This window comes from Balaenoptera borealis (assembly GCF_965194805.1).
Source record: "Balaenoptera borealis genome assembly, contig: HAP1_SCAFFOLD_663, whole genome shotgun sequence".
NCBI classification, from domain to species: Eukaryota; Metazoa; Chordata; class Mammalia; order Artiodactyla; family Balaenopteridae; genus Balaenoptera; species Balaenoptera borealis.
Window position 1 is genome coordinate 153,711 of NW_028123536.1, and position 20,909 is coordinate 174,619.

Genomic DNA, 20,909 nt, shown 5'->3' on the forward strand with positions numbered 1-20,909 from the left:
TACAGAGAGATATCAATACATAGGTTTTAAGATTCTTACTAGTCAGATATATTCTTGGGCGGTGAATAGGGGGCGTTGAGTCCAGTTCACTGAGCAAGGAGTAGGTCTGGTCTATTACATATTGGGTTTATGGAACGGTATCTGAGCTAATTTGAAACCCTTGTTTTATGCATCACCCCACCTCACCTTTCCCGTTAAGCAGCCATAGTGTGTTTTCTAAACGTGTGACTCTGTTCTGTTTTGTAATTCAGTTCAAGGGTAGCGGTTTTTACATTCCCTCTGTAAGTGATATCTTATGATAAGTGTCTTTTTCTGTGTGACTTATTTCACTTAGAATCGTCGTACCTAAATCCACTCATCATGCTGCTCCTAGCCTTATGACGTTGATTTCATGGCTGAGTGATATTCCATTGTACATAAGGACCACAACTTCTTTATCCATTCTTCTCTTTCCTGGGATGTTTAAGGTGTAACGAAGTGGAGGTTCTTGTCAACAGAGCAGCCCTAAACTTTGGGGTGCCTGTGTCTTGCTGATTTTTAGTTTTCCCAATTTATACGCCCATGAGTGGAAGTGCCCTATGCTCTCTAAGCTCAGTTTTTTAGATGTTTCAGGACACACCGTACACTTCTCCAGAGTGGCTGTTGGCAATTTACAGCCCGCCCATCAGCGTAGCAAGGCTCCCATTTCTCCATGGCCTGTCCTGCATTTCTGGTTTTGACACTTTATTCAGCATGGCCCTTTTGACCGATGGGAAGCGAGACTTCTTTGTAGCGCTGATTTGCCTTTGCAGGTTGCTTGGTTGGCCAAAAAGGGCGTATGCGTTTCTTCCTGAATATATTCAGGAAAAAACGCATACGCCCTTTTTGGCCAAGGGCATCATTGTCGAGGTTTTGCCGCTTTTCCTGTGCTTTAAAGGCGATTTGAATCTACCTCCTGAAATCGGTTTCCTGCAATTCTGCCTTGCTTTCAAATCCTCTTCGTTGCCTTCCCTCCATATATTTGTGGACGAGAGTTATCATTTCTAACTCTGCAGGTTTGTGAATTGCACTGCCCCTGAGCTCCATTTTTCAACTCGCTTTCTTGGGAGCTGGCCGCAAAAGCACAGGATTGCTTCAGGCCCTATTCTGGCTCCGGGCGGCAGGCTGAGCCTGTGGTTAATTCTGCTTCCTGATGGGAAAATAGAGTGACCTCTGCCTGTCCCAACACCTAGAGCTAGTCTCTCATTGGTTCCCCCTCTTCCCGTTCATCCTCAGGACAAATTGCAACGTGTTCGGAACAGGAGGTTAAAGGTGCTGATTCTCCAAGGAGGGAGATTGCTAGTAAAGCGGCTGGAATGGCGAACCGGAGCACAAGGAGATGAGAAATGAGGTGCGTTTTAGAAACCTTTCCCGGTCACACGGTGTACCATCTTCTGGGTTTCTCGTGCATGTTTTCGACGTAGGACGATGCCCTTGAACCTGGAGATTTGGGACCCATGGGATGGGTACCACGCCGTATTACTTTACAGGGTCTGCGTTAGCTCACCCAACCTCACCAAACCTCTCAGCCCCAAGAGTGTCCTCCCTTATGTCTCAATCAGCTGTGGGTCTAGATACGGTCAATCCAGGTGGCATCGCAGCCCCTGAACGAATTTTGTAAGAATTTCTCTCTCTTTCACTGTCTTTGTTTGACGGGTTTTTAAAAGTAATTGATTTTTATAATAGGGTTTAGCTGCTTTGCACTGCTGTGTTTATGCCGCTTTACACCCACTTGACTCACTTACAGAGAGATATCAATACATAGGTTTTAAGATTCTTACTAGTCAGATATATTCTTGGGCGGTGAATAGGGGGCGTTGAGTCCAGTTCACTGAGCAAGGAGTAGGTCTTGTCTATTACATATTGGGTTTATGGAACGGTATCTGAGCTAATTTGAAACCCTTGTTTTATGCATCACCCCACCTCACCTTTCCCGTTAAGCAGCCATAGTGTGTTTTCTAAACGTGCGACTCTGTTCTGTTTTGTAATTCAGTTCAAAGGTAGCGGTTTTTACATTCTCTCTGTAAGTGATATCTTATGATAAGTGTCTTTTTCTGTGTGACTTATTTCACTTAGAATCGTCGTACCTAAATCCACTCATCATGCTGCTCCTAGCCTTATGACGTTGATTTCATGGCTGAGTGATATTCCATTGTACATAAGGACCACAACTTCTTTATCCATTCTTCTCTTTCCTGGGATGTTTAAGGTGTAACGAAGTGGAGGTTCTTGTCAACAGAGCAGCCCTAAACTTTGGGGTGCCTGTGTCTTGCTGATTTTTAGTTTTCCCAATTTATACGCCCATGAGTGGAAGTGCCCTATGCTCTCTAAGCTGAGTTTTTTAGATGTTTCAGGACACACCGTACACTTCTCCAGAGTGGCTGTTGGCAATTTACAGCCCGCCCATCAGTGTAGCAAGGCTCCCATTTCTCCATGGCCTGTCCTGCATTTCTGGTTTTGACACTTTATTCAGCATGGCCCTTTTGACCGATGGGAAGCGAGACTTCTTTGTAGCGCTGATTTGCCTTTCCAGGTTGCTTGGTTGGCCAAAAAGGGCGTATGCGTTTTTTCCTGAATATATTCAGGAAAAAACGCATACGCCCTTTTTGGCCAAGGGCATCATTGTCGAGGTTTTGCCGCTTTTCCTGTGCTTTAAAGGCGATTCGAATCTACCTCCTGAAATCGGTTTCCTGCAATTCTGCCTTGCTTTCAAATCCTCTTCGTTGCCTTCCCTCCATATATTTGTGGACGAGAGTTATCATTTCTAACTCTGCAGGTTTGTGAATTGCAGTGCCCCTGAGCTCCATTTTTCAACTCGCTTTCTTGGGAGCTGGCCGCAAAAGCGCAGGATTGCTTCAGGCCCTATTCTGGCTCCGGGCGGCAGGCTGAGCCTGTGGTTAATTCTGCTTCCTGATGGGAAAATAGAGTGACCTCTGCCTGTCCCAACACCTAGAGCTAGTCTCTCATTGGTTCCCCCTCTTCCCGTTCATCCTCAGGACAAATTGCAACGTGTTCGGAACAGGAGGTTAAAGGTGCTGATTCTCCAAGGAGGGAGATTGCTAGTAAAGCGGCTGGAATGGCGAACCGGAGCACAAGGAGATGAGAAATGAGGTGCGTTTTAGAAACCTTTCCCGGTCACACGGTGTACCATCTTCTGGGTTTCTCGTGCATGTTTTCGACGTAGGACGATGCCCTTGAACCTGGAGATTTGGGACCCATGGGATGGGTACCACGCCATATCACTTTACAGGGTCTGCGTTAGCTCACCCAACCTCACCAAACCTCTCAGCCCCAAGAGTGTCCTCCCTTATGTCTCAATCAGCTGTGGGTCTAGATATGGTCAATCCAGGTGGCATCGCAGCCCCTGAACGAATTTTGTAAGAATTTCTCTCTCTTTCACTGTCTTTGTTTCACGGGTTTTTAAAAGTAATTGATTTTTATAATAGGGTTTAGCTGCTTTGCACTGCTGTGTTTATGCCGCTTTACACCCACTTGACTCACTTACAGAGAGATATCAATACATAGGTTTTAAGATTCTTACTAGTCAGATATATTCTTGGGCGGTGAATAGGGGGCGTTGAGTCCAGTTCACTGAGCAAGGAGTAGGTCTGGTCTATTACATATTGGGTTTATGGAACGGTATCTGAGCTAATTTGAAACCCTTGTTTTATGCATCACCCCACCTCACCTTTCCCGTTAAGCAGCCATAGTGTGTTTTCTAAACGTGCGACTCTGTTCTGTTTTGTAATTCAGTTCAAGGGTAGCGGTTTTTACATTCCCTCTGTAAGTGATATCTTATGATAAGTGTCTTTTTCTGTGTGACTTATTTCACTTAGAATCGTCGTACCTAAATCCACTCATCATGCTGCTCCTAGCCTTATGACGTTGATTTCATGGCTGAGTGATATTCCATTGTACATAAGGACCACAACTTCTTTATCCATTCTTCTCTTTCCTGGGATGTTTAAGGTGTAACGAAGTGGAGGTTCTTGTCAACAGAGCAGCCCTAAACTTTGGGGTGCCTGTGTCTTGCTGATTTTTAGTTTTCCCAATTTATACGCCCATGAGTGGAAGTGCCCTATGCTCTCTAAGCTGAGTTTTTTAGATGTTTCAGGACACACCGTACACTTCTCCAGAGTGGCTGTTGGCAATTTACAGCCCGCCCATCAGCGTAGCAAGGCTCCCATTTCTCCATGGCCTGTCCTGCATTTCTGGTTTTGACACTTTATTCAGCATGGCCCTTTTGACCGATGGGAAGCGAGACTTCTTTGTAGCGCTGATTTGCCTTTCCAGGTTGCTTGGTTGGCCAAAAAGGGCGTATGCGTTTTTTCCTGAATATATTCAGGAAAAAACGCATACGCCCTTTTTGGCCAAGGCCATCATTGTCGAGGTTTTGCCGCTTTTCCTGTGCTTTAAAGGCGATTCGAATCTACCTCCTGAAATCGGTTTCCTGCAATTCTGCCTTGCTTTCAAATCCTCTTCGTAGCCTTCCCTCCATATATTTGTGGACGAGAGTTATCATTTCTAACTCTGCAGGTTTGTGAATTGCAGTGCCCCTGAGCTCCATTTTTCAACTCGCTTTCTTGGGAGCTGGCCGCAAAAGCGCAGGATTGCTTCAGGCCCTATTCTGGCTCCGGGCGGCAGGCTGAGCCTGTGGTTAATTCTGCTTCCTGATGGGAAAATAGAGTGACCTCTGCCTGTCCCAACACCTAGAGCTAGTCTCTCATTGGTTCCCCCTCTTCCCGTTCATCCTCAGGACAAATTGCAACGTGTTCGGAACAGGAGGTTAAAGGTGCTGATTCTCCAAGGAGGGAGATTGCTAGTAAAGCGGCTGGAATGGCGAACCGGAGCACAAGGAGATGAGAAATGAGGTGCGTTTTAGAAACCTTTCCCGGTCACACGGTGTACCATCTTCTGGGTTTCTCGTGCATGTTTTCGACGTAGGACGATGCCCTTGAACCTGGAGATTTGGGACCCATGGGATGGGTACCACGCCGTATTACTTTACAGGGTCTGCGTTAGCTCACCCAACCTCACCAAACCTCTCAGCCCCAAGAGTGTCCTCCCTTATGTCTCAATCAGCTGTGGGTCTAGATATGGTCAATCCAGGTGGCATCGCAGCCCCTGAACGAATTTTGTAAGAATTTCTCTCTCTTTCACTGTCTTTGTTTCACGGGTTTTTAAAAGTAATTGATTTTTATAATAGGGTTTAGCTGTTTTGCACTGCTGTGTTTATGCCGCTTTACACCCACTTGACTCACTTACAGAGAGATATCAATACATAGGTTTTAAGATTCTTACTAGTCAGATATATTCTCGGGCGGTGAATAGGGGGCGTTGAGTCCAGTTCACTGAGCAAGGAGTAGGTCTGGTCTATTACATATTGATTTTATGGAACGGTATCTGAGCTAATTTGAAACCCTTGTTTTATGCATCACCCCACCTCACCTTTCCCGTTAAGCAGCCATAGTGTGTTTTCTAAACGTGCGACTCTGTTCTGTTTTGTAATTCAGTTCAAGGGTAGCGGTTTTTACATTCCCTCTGTAAGTGATATCTTATGATAAGTGTCTTTTTCTGTGTGACTTATTTCACTTAGAATCGTCGTACCTAAATCCACTCATCATGCTGCTCCTAGCCTTATGACGTTGATTTCATGGCTGAGTGATATTCCATTGTACATAAGGACCACAACTTCTTTATCCATTCTTCTCTTTCCTGGGATGTTTAAGGTGTAACGAAGTGGAGGTTCTTGTCAACAGAGCAGCCCTAAACTTTGGGGTGCCTGTGTCTTGCTGATTTTTAGTTTTCCCAATTTATACGCCCATGAGTGGAAGTGCCCTATGCTCTCTAAGCTGAGTTTTTTAGATGTTTCAGGACACACCGTACACTTCTCCAGAGTGGCTGTTGGCAATTTACAGCCCGCCCATCAGCGTAGCAAGGCTCCCATTTCTCCATGGCCTGTCCTGCATTTCTGGTTTTGACACTTTATTCAGCATGGCCCTTTTGACCGATGGGAAGCGAGACTTCTTTGTAGCACTGATTTGCCTTTCCAGGTTGCTTGGTTGGCCAAAAAGGGCGTATGCGTTTTTTCCTGAATATATTCAGGAAAAAACGCATACGCCCTTTTTGGCCAAGGGCATCATTGTCGAGGTTTTGCCGCTTTTCCTGTGCTTTAAAGGCGATTCGAATCTACCTCCTGAAATCGGTTTCCTGCAATTCTGCCTTGCTTTCAAATCCTCTTCGTTGCCTTCCCTCCATATATTTGTGGACGAGAGTTATCATTTCTAACTCTGCAGGTTTGTGAATTGCAGTGCCCCTGAGCTCCATTTTTCAACTCGCTTTCTTGGGAGCTGGCCGCAAAAGCGCAGGATTGCTTCAGGCCCTATTCTGGCTCCGGGCGGCAGGCTGAGCCTGTGGTTAATTCTGCTTCCTGATGGGAAAATAGAGTGACCTCTGCCTGTCCCAACACCTAGAGCTAGTCTCTCATTGGTTCCCCCTCTTCCCGTTCATCCTCAGGACAAATTGCAACGTGTTCGGAACAGGAGGTTAAAGGTGCTGATTCTCCAAGGAGGGAGATTGCTAGTAAAGCGGCTGGAATGGCGAACCGGAGCACAAGGAGATGAGAAATGAGGTGCGTTTTAGAAACCTTTCCCGGTCACACGGTGTACCATCTTCTGGGTTTCTCGTGCATGTTTTCGACGTAGGACGATGCCCTTGAACCTGGAGATTTGGGACCCATGGGATGGGTACCACGCCATATCACTTTACAGGGTCTGCGTTAGCTCACCCAACCTCACCAAACCTCTCAGCCCCAAGAATGTCCTCCCTTATGTCTCAATCAGCTGTGGGTCTAGATATGGTCAATCCAGGTGGCATCGCAGCCCCTGAACGAATTTTGTAAGAATTTCTCTCTCTTTCACTGTCTTTGTTTCACGGGTTTTTAAAAGTAATTGATTTTTATAATAGGGTTTAGCTGCTTTGCACTGCTGTGTTTATGCCGCTTTACACCCACTTGACTCACTTACAGAGAGATATCAATACATAGGTTTTAAGATTCTTACTAGTCAGATATATTCTTGGGCGGTGAATAGGGGGCGTTGAGTCCAGTTCACTGAGCAAGGAGTAGGTCTGGTCTATTACATATTGGGTTTATGGAACGGTATCTGAGCTAATTTGAAACCCTTGTTTTATGCATCACCCCACCTCACCTTTCCCGTTAAGCAGCCATAGTGTGTTTTCTAAACGTGCGACTCTGTTCTGTTTTGTAATTCAGTTCAAGGGTAGCGGTTTTTACATTCCCTCTGTAAGTGATATCTTATGATAAGTGTCTTTTTCTGTGTGACTTATTTCACTTAGAATCGTCGTACCTAAATCCACTCATCATGCTGCTCCTAGCCTTATGACGTTGATTTCATGGCTGAGTGATATTCCATTGTACATAAGGACCACAACTTCTTTATCCATTCTTCTCTTTCCTGGGATGTTTAAGGTGTAACGAAGTGGAGGTTCTTGTCAACAGAGCAGCCCTAAACTTTGGGGTGCCTGTGTCTTGCTGATTTTTAGTTTTCCCAATTTATACGCCCATGAGTGGAAGTGCCCTATGCTCTCTAAGCTGAGTTTTTTAGATGTTTCAGGACACACCGTACACTTCTCCAGAGTGGCTGTTGGCAATTTACAGCCCGCCCATCAGCGTAGCAAGGCTCCCATTTCTCCATGGCCTGTCCTGCATTTCTGGTTTTGACACTTTATTCAGCATGGCCCTTTTGACCGATGGGAAGCGAGACTTCTTTGTAGCGCTGATTTGCCTTTCCAGGTTGCTTGGTTGGCCAAAAAGGGCGTATGCGTTTTTTCCTGAATATATTCAGGAAAAAACGCATACGCCCTTTTTGGCCAAGGGCATCATTGTCGAGGTTTTGCCGCTTTTCCTGTGCTTTAAAGGCGATTCGAATCTACCTCCTGAAATCGGTTTCCTGCAATTCTGCCTTGCTTTCAAATCCTCTTCGTTGCCTTCCCTCCATATATTTGTGGACGAGAGTTATCATTTCTAACTCTGCAGGTTTGTGAATTGCAGTGCCCCTGAGCTCCATTTTTCAACTCGCTTTCTTGGGAGCTGGCCGCAAAAGCGCAGGATTGCTTCAGGCCCTATTCTGGCTCCGGGCGGCAGGCTGAGCCTGTGGTTAATTCTGCTTCCTGATGGGAAAATAGAGTGACCTCTGCCTGTCCCAACACCTAGAGCTAGTCTCTCATTGGTTCCCCCTCTTCCCGTTCATCCTCAGGACAAATTGCAACGTGTACGGAACAGGAGGTTAAAGGTGCTGATTCTCCAAGGAGGGAGATTGCTAGTAAAGCGGCTGGAATGGCGAACCGGAGCACAAGGAGATGAGAAATGAGGTGCGTTTTAGAAACCTTTCCCGGTCACACGGTGTACCATCTTCTGGGTTGCTCGTGCATGTTTTCGACGTAGGAAGATGCCCTGGAACCTGGAGATTTGGGACCCATGGGATGGGTACCACGCCGTATTACTTTACAGGGTCTGCGTTAGCTCACCCAACCTCACCAAACCTCTCAGCCCCAAGAGTGTCCTCCCGTATGTCTCAATCAGCTGTGGGTCTAGATATGGTCAATCCAGGTGGCATCGCAGCCCCTGAACGAATTTTGTAAGAATTTCTCTCTCTTTCACTGTCTTTGTTTCACGGGTTTTTAAAAGTAATTGATTTTTATAATAGGGTTTAGCTGCTTTGCACTGCTGTGTTTATGCCGCTTTACACCCACTTGACTCACTTACAGAGAGATATCAATACATAGGTTTTAAGATTCTTACTAGTCAGATATATTCTTGGGCGGTGAATAGGGGGCGTTGAGTCCAGTTCACTGAGCAAGGAGTAGGTCTGGTCTATTACATATTGGGTTTATGGAACGGTATCTGAGCTAATTTGAAACCCTTGTTTTATGCATCACCCCACCTCACCTTTCCCGTTAAGCAGCCATAGTGTGTTTTCTAAACGTGCGACTCTGTTCTGTTTTGTAATTCAGTTCAAGGGTAGCGGTTTTTACATTCCCTCTGTAAGTGATATCTTATGATAAGTGTCTTTTTCTGTGTGACTTATTTCACTTAGAATCGTCGTACCTAAATCCACTCATCATGCTGCTCCTAGCCTTATGACGTTGATTTCATGGCTGAGTGATATTCCATTGTACATAAGGACCACAACTTCTTTATCCATTCTTCTCTTTCCTGGGATGTTTAAGGTGTAACGAAGTGGAGGTTCTTGTCAACAGAGCAGCCCTAAACTTTGGGGTGCCTGTGTCTTGCTGATTTTTAGTTTTCCCAATTTATACGCCCATGAGTGGAAGTGCCCTATGCTCTCTAAGCTGAGTTTTTTAGATGTTTCAGGACACACCGTACACTTCTCCAGAGTGGCTGTTGGCAATTTACAGCCCGCCCATCAGCGTAGCAAGGCTCCCATTTCTCCATGGCCTGTCCTGCATTTCTGGTTTTGACACTTTATTCAGCATGGCCCTTTTGACCGATGGGAAGCGAGACTTCTTTGTAGCGCTGATTTGCCTTTCCAGGTTGCTTGGTTGGCCAAAAAGGGCGTATGCGTTTTTTCCTGAATATATTCAGGAAAAAACGCATACGCCCTTTTTGGCCAAGGGCATCATTGTCGAGGTTTTGCCGCTTTTCCTGTGCTTTAAAGGCGATTCGAATCTACCTCCTGAAATCGGTTTCCTGCAATTCTGCCTTGCTTTCAAATCCTCTTCGTTGCCTTCCCTCCATATATTTGTGGACGAGAGTTATCATTTCTAACTCTGCAGGTTTGTGAATTGCAGTGCCCCTGAGCTCCATTTTTCAACTCGCTTTCTTGGGAGCTGGCCGCAAAAGCGCAGGATTGCTTCAGGCCCTATTCTGGCTCCGGGCGGCAGGCTGAGCCTGTGGTTAATTCTGCTTCCTGATGGGAAAATAGAGTGACCTCTGCCTGTCCCAACACCTAGAGCTAGTCTCTCATTGGTTCCCCCTCTTCCCGTTCATCCTCAGGACAAATTGCAACGTGTTCGGAACAGGAGGTTAAAGGTGCTGATTCTCCAAGGAGGGAGATTGCTAGTAAAGCGGCTGGAATGGCGAACCGGAGCACAAGGAGATGAGAAATGAGGTGCGTTTTAGAAACCTTTCCCGGTCACACGGTGTACCATCTTCTGGGTTTCTCGTGCATGTTTTCGACGTAGGACGATGCCCTTGACCCTGGAGATTTGGGACCCATGGGATGGGTACCATGCCGTATTACTTTACAGGGTCTGCGTTAGCTCACCCAACCTCACCAAACCTCTCAGCCCCAAGAGTGTCCTCCCTTATGTCTCAATCAGCTGTGGGTCTAGATATGGTCAATCCAGGTGGCATCGCAGACCCTGAACGAATTTTGTAAGAATTTCTCTCTCTTTCACTGTCTTTGTTTCACGGGTTTTTAAAAGTAATTGATTTTTATAATAGGGTTTAGCTGCTTTGCACTGCTGTGTTTATGCCGCTTTACACCCACTTGACTCACTTACAGAGAGATATCAATACATAGGTTTTAAGATTCTTACTAGTCAGATATATTCTTGGGCGGTGAATAGGGGGCGTTGAGTCCAGTTCACTGAGCAAGGAGTAGGTCTGGTCTATTACATATTGGGTTTATGGAACGGTATCTGAGCTAATTTGAAACCCTTGTTTTATGCATCACCCCACCTCACCTTTCCCGTTAAGCAGCCATAGTGTGTTTTCTAAACGTGCGACTCTGTTCTGTTTTGTAATTCAGTTCAAGGGTAGCGGTTTTTACATTCCCTCTGTAAGTGATATCTTATGATAAGTGTCTTTTTCTGTGTGACTTATTTCACTTAGAATCGTCGTACCTAAATCCACTCATCATGCTGCTCCTAGCCTTATGACGTTGATTTCATGGCTGAGTGATATTCCATTGTACATAAGGACCACAACTTCTTTATCCATTCTTCTCTTTCCTGGGATGTTTAAGGTGTAATGAAGTGGAGGTTCTTGTCAACAGAGCAGCCCTAAACTTTGGGGTGCCTGTGTCTTGCTGATTTTTAGTTTTCCCAATTTATACGCCCATGAGTGGAAGTGCCCTATGCTCTCTAAGCTGAGTTTTTTAGATGTTTCAGGACACACCGTACACTTCTCCAGAGTGGCTGTTGGCAATTTACAGCCCGCCCATCAGCGTAGCAAGGCTCCCATTTCTCCATGGCCTGTCCTGCATTTCTGGTTTTGACACTTTATTCAGCATGGCCCTTTTGACCGATGGGAAGCGAGACTTCTTTGTAGCGCTGATTTGCCTTTCCAGGTTGCTTGGTTGGCCAAAAAGGGCGTATGCGTTTTTTCCTGAATATATTCAGGAAAAAACGCATACGCCCTTTTTGGCCAAGGGCATCATTGTCGAGGTTTTGCCGCTTTTCCTGTGCTTTAAAGGCGATTCGAATCTACCTCCTGAAATCGGTTTCCTGCAATTCTGCCTTGCTTTCAAATCCTCTTCGTTGCCTTCCCTCCATATATTTGTGGACGAGAGTTATCATTTCTAACTCTGCAGGTTTGTGAATTGCAGTGCCCCTGAGCTCCATTTTTCAACTCGCTTTCTTGGGAGCTGGCCGCAAAAGCGCAGGATTGCTTCAGGCCCTATTCTGGCTCCGGGCGGCAGGCTGAGCCTGTGGTTAATTCTGCTTCCTGATGGGAAAATAGAGTGACCTCTGCCTGTCCCAACACCTAGAGCTAGTCTCTCATTGGTTCCCCCTCTTCCCGTTCATCCTCAGGACAAATTGCAACGTGTTCGGAACAGGAGGTTAAAGGTGCTGATTCTCCAAGGAGGGAGATTGCTAGTAAAGCGGCTGGAATGGCGAACCGGAGCACAAGGAGATGAGAAATGAGGTGCGTTTTAGAAACCTTTCCCGGTCACATGGTGTACCATCTTCTGGGTTTCTCGTGCATGTTTTCGACGTAGGACGATGCCCTTGAACCTGGAGATTTGGGACCCATGGGATGGGTACCACGCCGTATTACTTTACAGGGTCTGCGTTAGCTCACCCAACCTCACCAAACCTCTCAGCCCCAAGAGTGTCCTCCCTTATGTCTCAATCAGCTGTGGGTCTAGATATGGTCAATCCAGGTGGCATTGCAGCCCCTGAACGAATTTTGTAAGAATTTCTCTCTCTTTCACTGTCTTTGTTTCACGGGTTTTTAAAAGTAATTGATTTTTATAATAGGGTTTAGCTGCTTTGCACTGCTGTGTTTATGCCGCTTTACACCCACTTGACTCACTTACAGAGAGATATCAATACATAGGTTTTAAGATTCTTACTAGTCAGATATATTCTTGGGCGGTGAATAGGGGGCGTTGAGTCCAGTTCACTGAGCAAGGAGTAGGTCTTGTCTATTACATATTGGGTTTATGGAACGGTATCTGAGCTAATTTGAAACCCTTGTTTTATGCATCACCCCACCTCACCTTTCCCGTTAAGCAGCCATAGTGTGTTTTCTAAACGTGCGACTCTGTTCTGTTTTGTAATTCAGTTCAAGGGTAGCGGTTTTTACATTCCCTCTGTAAGTGATATCTTATGATAAGTGTCTTTTTCTGTGTGACTTATTTCACTTAGAATCGTCGTACCTAAATCCACTCATCATGCTGCTCCTAGCCTTATGACGTTGATTTCATGGCTGAGTGATATTCCATTGTACATAAGGACCACAACTTCTTTATCCATTCTTCTCTTTCCTGGGATGTTTAAGGTGTAACGAAGTGGAGGTTCTTGTCAACAGAGCAGCCCTAAACTTTGGGGTGCCTGTGTCTTGCTGATTTTTAGCTTTCCCAATTTATACGCCCATGAGTGGAAGTGCCCTATGCTCTCTAAGCTGAGTTTTTTAGATGTTTCAGGACACACCGTACACTTCTCCAGAGTGGCTGTTGGCAATTTACAGCCCGCCCATCAGCGTAACAAGGCTCCCATTTCTCCATGGCCTGTCCTGCATTTCTGGTTTTGACACTTTATTCAGCATGGCCCTTTTGACCGATGGGAAGCGAGACTTCTTTGTAGCGCTGATTTGCCTTTGCAGGTTGCTTGGTTGGCCAAAAAGGGCGTATGCGTTTCTTCCTGAATATATTCAGGAAAAAACGCATACGCCCTTTTTGGCCAAGGGCATCATTGTCGAGGTTTTGCCGCTTTTCCTGTGCTTTAAAGGCGATTCGAATCTACCTCCTGAAATCGGTTTCCTGCAATTCTGCCTTGCTTTCAAATCCTCTTCGTAGCCTTCCCTCCATATATTTGTGGACGAGAGTTATCATTTCTAACTCTGCAGGTTTGTGAATTGCAGTGCCCCTGAGCTCCATTTTTCAACTCGCTTTCTTGGGAGCTGGCCGCAAAAGCGCAGGATTGCTTCAGGCCCTATTCTGGCTCCGGGCGGCAGGCTGAGCCTGTGGTTAATTCTGCTACCTGATGGGAAAATAGAGTGACCTGTGCCTGTCCCAACACCTAGAGCTAGTCTCTCATTGGTTCCCCCTCTTCCCGTTCATCCTCAGGACAAATTGCAACGTGTACGGAACAGGAGGTTAAAGGCGCTGATTCTCCAAGGAGGGAGATTGCTAGTAAAGCGGCTGGAATGGCGAACCGGAGCACAAGGAGATGAGAAATGAGGTGCGTTTTAGAAACCTTTCCCGGTCACATGGTGTACCATCTTCTGGGTTTCTCGTGCATGTTTTCGACGTAGGACGATGCCCTTGAACCTGGAGATTTGGGACCCATGGGATGGGTACCACGCCGTATTACTTTACAGGGTCTGCGTTAGCTCACCCAACCTCACCAAACCTCTCAGCCCCAAGAGTGTCCTCCCTTATGTCTCAATCAGCTGTGGGTCTAGATATGGTCAATCCAGGTGGCATTGCAGCCCCTGAACGAATTTTGTAAGAATTTCTCTCTCTTTCACTGTCTTTGTTTCACGGGTTTTTAAAAGTAATTGATTTTTATAATAGGGTTTAGCTGCTTTGCACTGCTGTGTTTATGCCGCTTTACACCCACTTGACTCACTTACAGAGAGATATCAATACATAGGTTTTAAGATTCTTACTAGTCAGATATATTCTTGGGCGGTGAATAGGGGGCGTTGAGTCCAGTTCACTGAGCAAGGAGTAGGTCTTGTCTATTACATATTGGGTTTATGGAACGGTATCTGAGCTAATTTGAAACCCTTGTTTTATGCATCACCCCACCTCACCTTTCCCGTTAAGCAGCCATAGTGTGTTTTCTAAACGTGCGACTCTGTTCTGTTTTGTAATTCAGTTCAAGGGTAGCGGTTTTTACATTCCCTCTGTAAGTGATATCTTATGATAAGTGTCTTTTTCTGTGTGACTTATTTCACTTAGAATCGTCGTACCTAAATCCACTCATCATGCTGCTCCTAGCCTTATGACGTTGATTTCATGGCTGAGTGATATTCCATTGTACATAAGGACCACAACTTCTTTATCCATTCTTCTCTTTCCTGGGATGTTTAAGGTGTAACGAAGTGGAGGTTCTTGTCAACAGAGCAGCCCTAAACTTTGGGGTGCCTGTGTCTTGCTGATTTTTAGCTTTCCCAATTTATACGCCCATGAGTGGAAGTGCCCTATGCTCTCTAAGCTGAGTTTTTTAGATGTTTCAGGACACACCGTACACTTCTCCAGAGTGGCTGTTGGCAATTTACAGCCCGCCCATCAGCGTAGCAAGGCTCCCATTTCTCCATGGCCTGTCCTGCATTTCTGGTTTTGACACTTTATTCAGCATGGCCCTTTTGACCGATGGGAAGCGAGACTTCTTTGTAGCGCTGATTTGCCTTTCCAGGTTGCTTGGTTGGCCAAAAAGGGCGTATGCGTTTTTTCCTGAATATATTCAGGAAAAAACGCATACGCCCTTTTTGGCCAAGGGCATCATTGTCGAGGTTTTGCCGCTTTTCCTGTGCTTTAAAGGCGATTCGAATCTACCTCCTGAAATCGGTTTCCTGCAATTCTGCCTTGCTTTCAAATCCTCTTCGTAGCCTTCCCTCCATATATTTGTGGACGAGAGTTATCATTTCTAACTCTGCAGGTTTGTGAATTGCAGTGCCCCTGAGCTCCATTTTTCAACTCGCTTTCTTGGGAGCTGGCCGCAAAAGCGCAGGATTGCTTCAGGCCCTATTCTGGCTCCGGGCGGCAGGCTGAGCCTGTGGTTAATTCTGCTACCTGATGGGAAAATAGAGTGACCTGTGCCTGTCCCAACACCTAGAGCTAGTCTCTCATTGGTTCCCCCTCTTCCCGTTCATCCTCAGGACAAATTGCAACGTGTACGGAACAGGAGGTTAAAGGCGCTGATTCTCCAAGGAGGGAGATTGCTAGTAAAGCGGCTGGAATGGCGAACCGGAGCACAAGGAGATGAGAAATGAGGTGCGTTTTAGAAACCTTTCCCGGTCACACGGTGTACCATCTTCTGGGTTTCTCGTGCATGTTTTCGACGTAGGAAGATGCCCTTGACCCTGGAGATTTGGGACCCATGGGATGGGTACCACGCCGTATTACTTTACAGGGTCTGCGTTAGCTCACCCAACCTCACCAAACCTCTCAGCCCCAAGAGTGTCCACCCTTATGTCTCAATCAGCTGTGGGTCTAGATATGGTCAATCCAGGTGGCATCGCAGCCCCTGAACGAATTTTGTAAGAATTTCTCTCTCTTTCACTGTCTTTGTTTCACGGGTTTTTAAAAGTAATTGATTTTTATAATAGGGTTTAGCTGCTTTGCACTGCTGTGTTTATGCCGCTTTTCACCCACTTGACTCACTTACAGATAGATATCAATACATAGGTTTTAAGATTCTTACTAGTCAGATATATTCTTGGGCGGTGAATAGGGGGCGTTGAGTCCAGTTTACTGAGCAAGGAGTAGGTCTTGTCTATTACATATTGGGTTTATGGAACGGTATCTGAGCTAATTTGAAACCCTTGTTTTATGCATCACCCCACCTCACCTTTCCCGTTAAGCAGCCATAGTGTGTTTTCTAAACGTGCGACTCTGTTCTGTTTTGTAATTCAGTTCAAGGGTAGCGGTTTTTACATTCTCTCTGTAAGTGATATCTTATGATAAGTGTCTTTTTCTGTGTGACTTATTTCACTTAGAATCGTCGTACCTAAATCCACTCATCATGCTGCTCCTAGCCTTATGACGTTGATTTCATGGCTGAGTGATATTCCATTGTACATAAGGACCACAACTTCTTTATCCATTCTTCTCTTTCCTGGGATGTTTAAGGTGTAACGAAGTGGAGGTTCTTGTCAACAGAGCAGCCCTAAACTTTGGGGTGCCTGTGTCTTGCTGATTTTTAGTTTTCCCAATTTATACGCCCATGAGTGGAAGTGCCCTATGCTCTCTAAGCTGAGTTTTTTAGATGTTTCAGGACACACCGTACACTTCTCCAGAGTGGCTGTTGGCAATTTACAGCCCGCCCATCAGCGTAGCAAGGCTCCCATTTCTCCATGGCCTGTCCTGCATTTCTGGTTTTGACACTTTATTCAGCATGGCCCTTTTGACCGATGGGAAGCGAGACTTCTTTGTAGCACTGATTTGCCTTTCCAGGTTGCTTGGTTGGCCAAAAAGGGCGTATGCGTTTTTTCCTGAATATATTCAGGAAAAAACGCATACGCCCTTTTTGGCCAAGGGCATCATTGTCGAGGTTTTGCCGCTTTTCCTGTGCTTTAAAGGCGATTCGAATCTACCTCCTGAAATCGGTTTCCTGCAATTCTGCCTTGCTTTCAAATCCTCTTCGTAGCCTTCCCTCCATATATTTGTGGACGAGAGTTATCATTTCTAACTCTGCAGGTTTGTGAATTGCAGTGCCCCTGAGCTCCATTTTTCAACTCGCTTTCTTGGGAGCTGGCCGCAAAAGCGCAGGATTGCTTCAGGCCCTATTCTGGCTCCGGGCGGCAGGCTGAGCCTGTGGTTAATTCTGCTACCTGATGGGAAAATAGAGTGACCTGTGCCTGTCCCAACACCTAGAGCTAGTCTCTCATTGGTTCCCCCTCTTCCCGTTCATCCTCAGGACAAATTGCAACGTGTACGGAACAGGAGGTTAAAGGCGCTGATTCTCCAAGGAGGGAGATTGCTAGTAAAGCGGCTGGAATGGCGAACCGGAGCACAAGGAGATGAGAAATGAGGTGCGTTTTAGAAACCTTTCCCGGTCACACGGTGTACCATCTTCTGGGTTTCTCGCGCATGTTTTCGACGTAGGAAGATGCCCTTGACCCTGGAGATTTGGGACCCATGGGATGGGTACCACGCCGTATTACTTTACAGGGTCTGCGTTAGCTCACCCAACCTCACCAAACCTCTCAGCCCCAAGAGTGTCCACCCTTATGTCTCAATCAGCTGTGGGTCTAGATATGGTCAATCCAGGTGGCATCGCAGCCCCTGAACGAATTTTGTAAGAATTTCTCTCTCTTTCACTGTCTTTGTTTCATGGGTTTTTAAAAGTAATTGATTTTTATAATGGGGTTTAGCTGCTTTGCACTGCTGTGTTTATGCCGCTTTTCACCCACTTGACTCACTTACAGATAGATATCAATACATAGGTTTTAAGATTCTTACTAGTCAGATATATTCTTGGGCGGTGAATAGGGGGCGTTGAGTCCAGTTCACTGAGCAAGGAGTAGGTCTTGTCTATTACATATTGGGTTTATGGAACGGTATCTGAGCTAATTTGAAACCCTTGTTTTATGCATCACCCCACCTCACCTTTCCCGTTAAGCAGCCATAGTGTGTTTTCTAAACGTGCGACTCTGTTCTGTTTTGTAATTCAGTTCAAGGGTAGCGGTTTTTACATTCTCTCTGTAAGTGATATCTTATGATAAGTGTCTTTTTCTGTGTGACTTATTTCACTTAGAATCGTCGTACCTAAATCCACTCATCATGCTGCTCCTAGCCTTATGACGTTGATTTCATGGCTGAGTGATATTCCATTGTACATAAGGACCACAACTTCTTTATCCATTCTTCTCTTTCCTGGGATGTTTAAGGTGTAACGAAGTGGAGGTTCTTGTCAACAGAGCAGCCCTAAACTTTGGGGTGCCTGTGTCTTGCTGATTTTTAGTTTTCCCAATTTATACGCCCATGAGTGGAAGTGCCCTATGCTCTCTAAGCTGAGTTTTTTAGATGTTTCAGGACACACCGTACACTTCTCCAGAGTGGCTGTTGGCAATTTACAGCCCGCCCATCAGCGTAGCAAGGCTCCCATTTCTCCATGGCCTGTCCTGCATTTCTGGTTTTGACACTTTATTCAGCATGGCCCTTTTGACCGATGGGAAGCGAGACTTCTTTGTAGCACTGATTTGCCTTTCCAGGTTGCTTGGTTGGCCAAAAAGGGCGTATGCGTTTTTTCCTGAATATATTCAGGAAAAAACGCATACGCCCTTTTTGGCCAAGGGCATCATTGTCGAGGTTTTGCCGCTTTTCCTGTGCTCTAAAGGCGATTCGAATCTACCTCCTGAAATCTGTTTCCTGCAATTCTACCTTGCTTTCAAATCCTCTTCGTAGCCTTCCCTCCATATATTTGTGGACGAGAGTTATCATTTCTAACTCTGCAGGTTTGTGAATTGCAGTGCCCCTGAGCTCCATTTTTCAACTCGCTTTCTTGGGAGCTGGCCGCAAAAGCGCAGGATTGCTTCAGGCCCTATTCTGGCTCCGGGCGGCAGGCTGAGCCTGTGGTTAATTCTTCTTCCTGATGGGAAAATAGAGTGACCTCTGCCTGTCCCAACACCTAGAGCTAGTCTCTCATTGGTTCCCCCTCTTCCCGTTCATCCTCAGGACAAATTGCAACGTGTACGGAACAGGAGGTTAAAGGTGCTGATTCTCCCAAGAGGGAGATTGCTAGTAAAGCGGCTGGAATGGCGAACCGGAGCACAAGGAGATGAGAAATGAGGTGCGTTTTAGAAACCTTTCCCGGTCACACGGTGTACCATCTTCTGGGTTTCTCATGCATGTTTTCGATGTAGGAAGATGCCCTTGAACCTGGAGATTTGGGACCCATGGGATGGGTACCACGCCGTATTACTTTACAGGGTCTGCGTTAGCTCACCCAACCTCACCAAACCTCTCAGCCCCAAGAGTGTCCACCCTTATGTCTCAGTCAGCTGTGGGTCTAGATATGGTCAATCCAGGTGGCATCGCAGCCCCTGAACGAATTTTGTAAGAATTTATCTCTCTTTCACTGTCTTTGTTTGACGGGTTTTTAAAAGTAATTGATTTTTATAATGGGGTTTAGCTGCTTTGCACTGCTGTGTTTATGCCGCTTTACACCCACTTGACTCACTTACAGAGAGATATCAATACATAGGTTTTAAGATTCTTACTAGTCAGATATATTCTTGGGCGGTGAATAGGGGGCGTTGAGTCCAGTTCACTGAGCAAGGAGTAGGTCTTGTCTATTACATATTGGGTTTATGGAACGGTATCTGAGCTAATTTGAAACCCTTGTTTTATGCATCACCCCACCTCACCTTTTCCGTTAAGCAGCCATAGTGTGTTTTCTAAACGTGCGACTCTGTTCTGTTTTGTAATTCAGTTCAAGGGTAGCGGTTTTTACATTCTCTCTGTAAGTGATATCTTATGATAAGTGTCTTTTTCTGTGTGACTTATTTCACTTAGAATCGTCGTACCTAAATCCACTCATCATGCTGCTCCTAGCCTTATGACGTTGATTTCATGGCTGAGTGATATTCCATTGTACATAAGGACCACAACTTCTTTATCCATTCTTCTCTTTCCTGGGATGTTTAAGTTGTAACGAAGTGGAGGTTCTTGTCAACAGAGCAGCCCTAAACTTTGGGGTGCCTGTGTCTTGCTGATTTTTAGTTTTCCCAATTTATACGCCCATGAGTGGAAGTGCCCTATGCTGTCTAAGCTGAGTTTTTTAGATGTTTCAGGACACACCGTACACTTCTCCAGAGTGGCTGTTGGCAATTTACAGCCCGCCCATCAGCGTAGCAAGGCTCCCATTTCTCCATGGCCTGTCCTGCATTTCTGGTTTTGACACTTTATTCAGCATGGCCCTTTTGACCGATGGGAAGTGAGACTTCTTTGTAGCGCTGATTTGCCTTTCCAGGTTGCTTGGTTGGCCAAAAAGGGCGTATGCGTTTTTTCCTGAATATATTCAGGAAAAAACGCATACGCGCTTTTTGGCCAAGGGCATCATTGTCGAGGTTTTGCCGCTTTTCCTGTGCTCTAAAGGCGATTCGAATCTACCTCCTGAAATCTGTTTCCTGCAATTCTGCCTTGCTTTCAAATCCTCATCGTTGCCTTCCTTCCATATATTTGTGGACGAGAGTTATCATTTCTACCTCTGCAGTTTTGTGAATTGCAGTGCCCCTGAGCTCCATTTTTTAACTCGTTTTCTTGGGAGCTGGCCGCAAAAGCGCAGGATTACTTCAGGCCCTATTCTGGCTCCGGGCGGCAGGCTGAGCCTGTGGTTAATTCTTCTTCCTGATGGGAAAATAGAGTGACTTGTGCCTGTCCCAAAACCTAGAGCTAGTCTCTCATTGGTTCCCCCTCTTCCCGTTCATCCTCAGGACAAATTGCAACGTGTACGGAACAGGAGGTTAAAGGTGCTGATTCTCCAAGGAGGGAGATTGCTAGTAAAGCGGCTGGAATGGCGAACCGGAGCACAAGGAGATGAGAAATGAGGTGCGTTTTAGAAACCTTTCCCGGTCACACGGTGTACCATCTTCTGGGTTGCTCGTGCATGTTTTCGACGTAGGAAGATGCCCTGGAACCTGGAGATTTGGGACCCATGGGATGGGTACCACGCCGTATTACTTTACAGGGTCTGCGTTAGCTCACCCAACCTCACCAAACCTCTCAGCC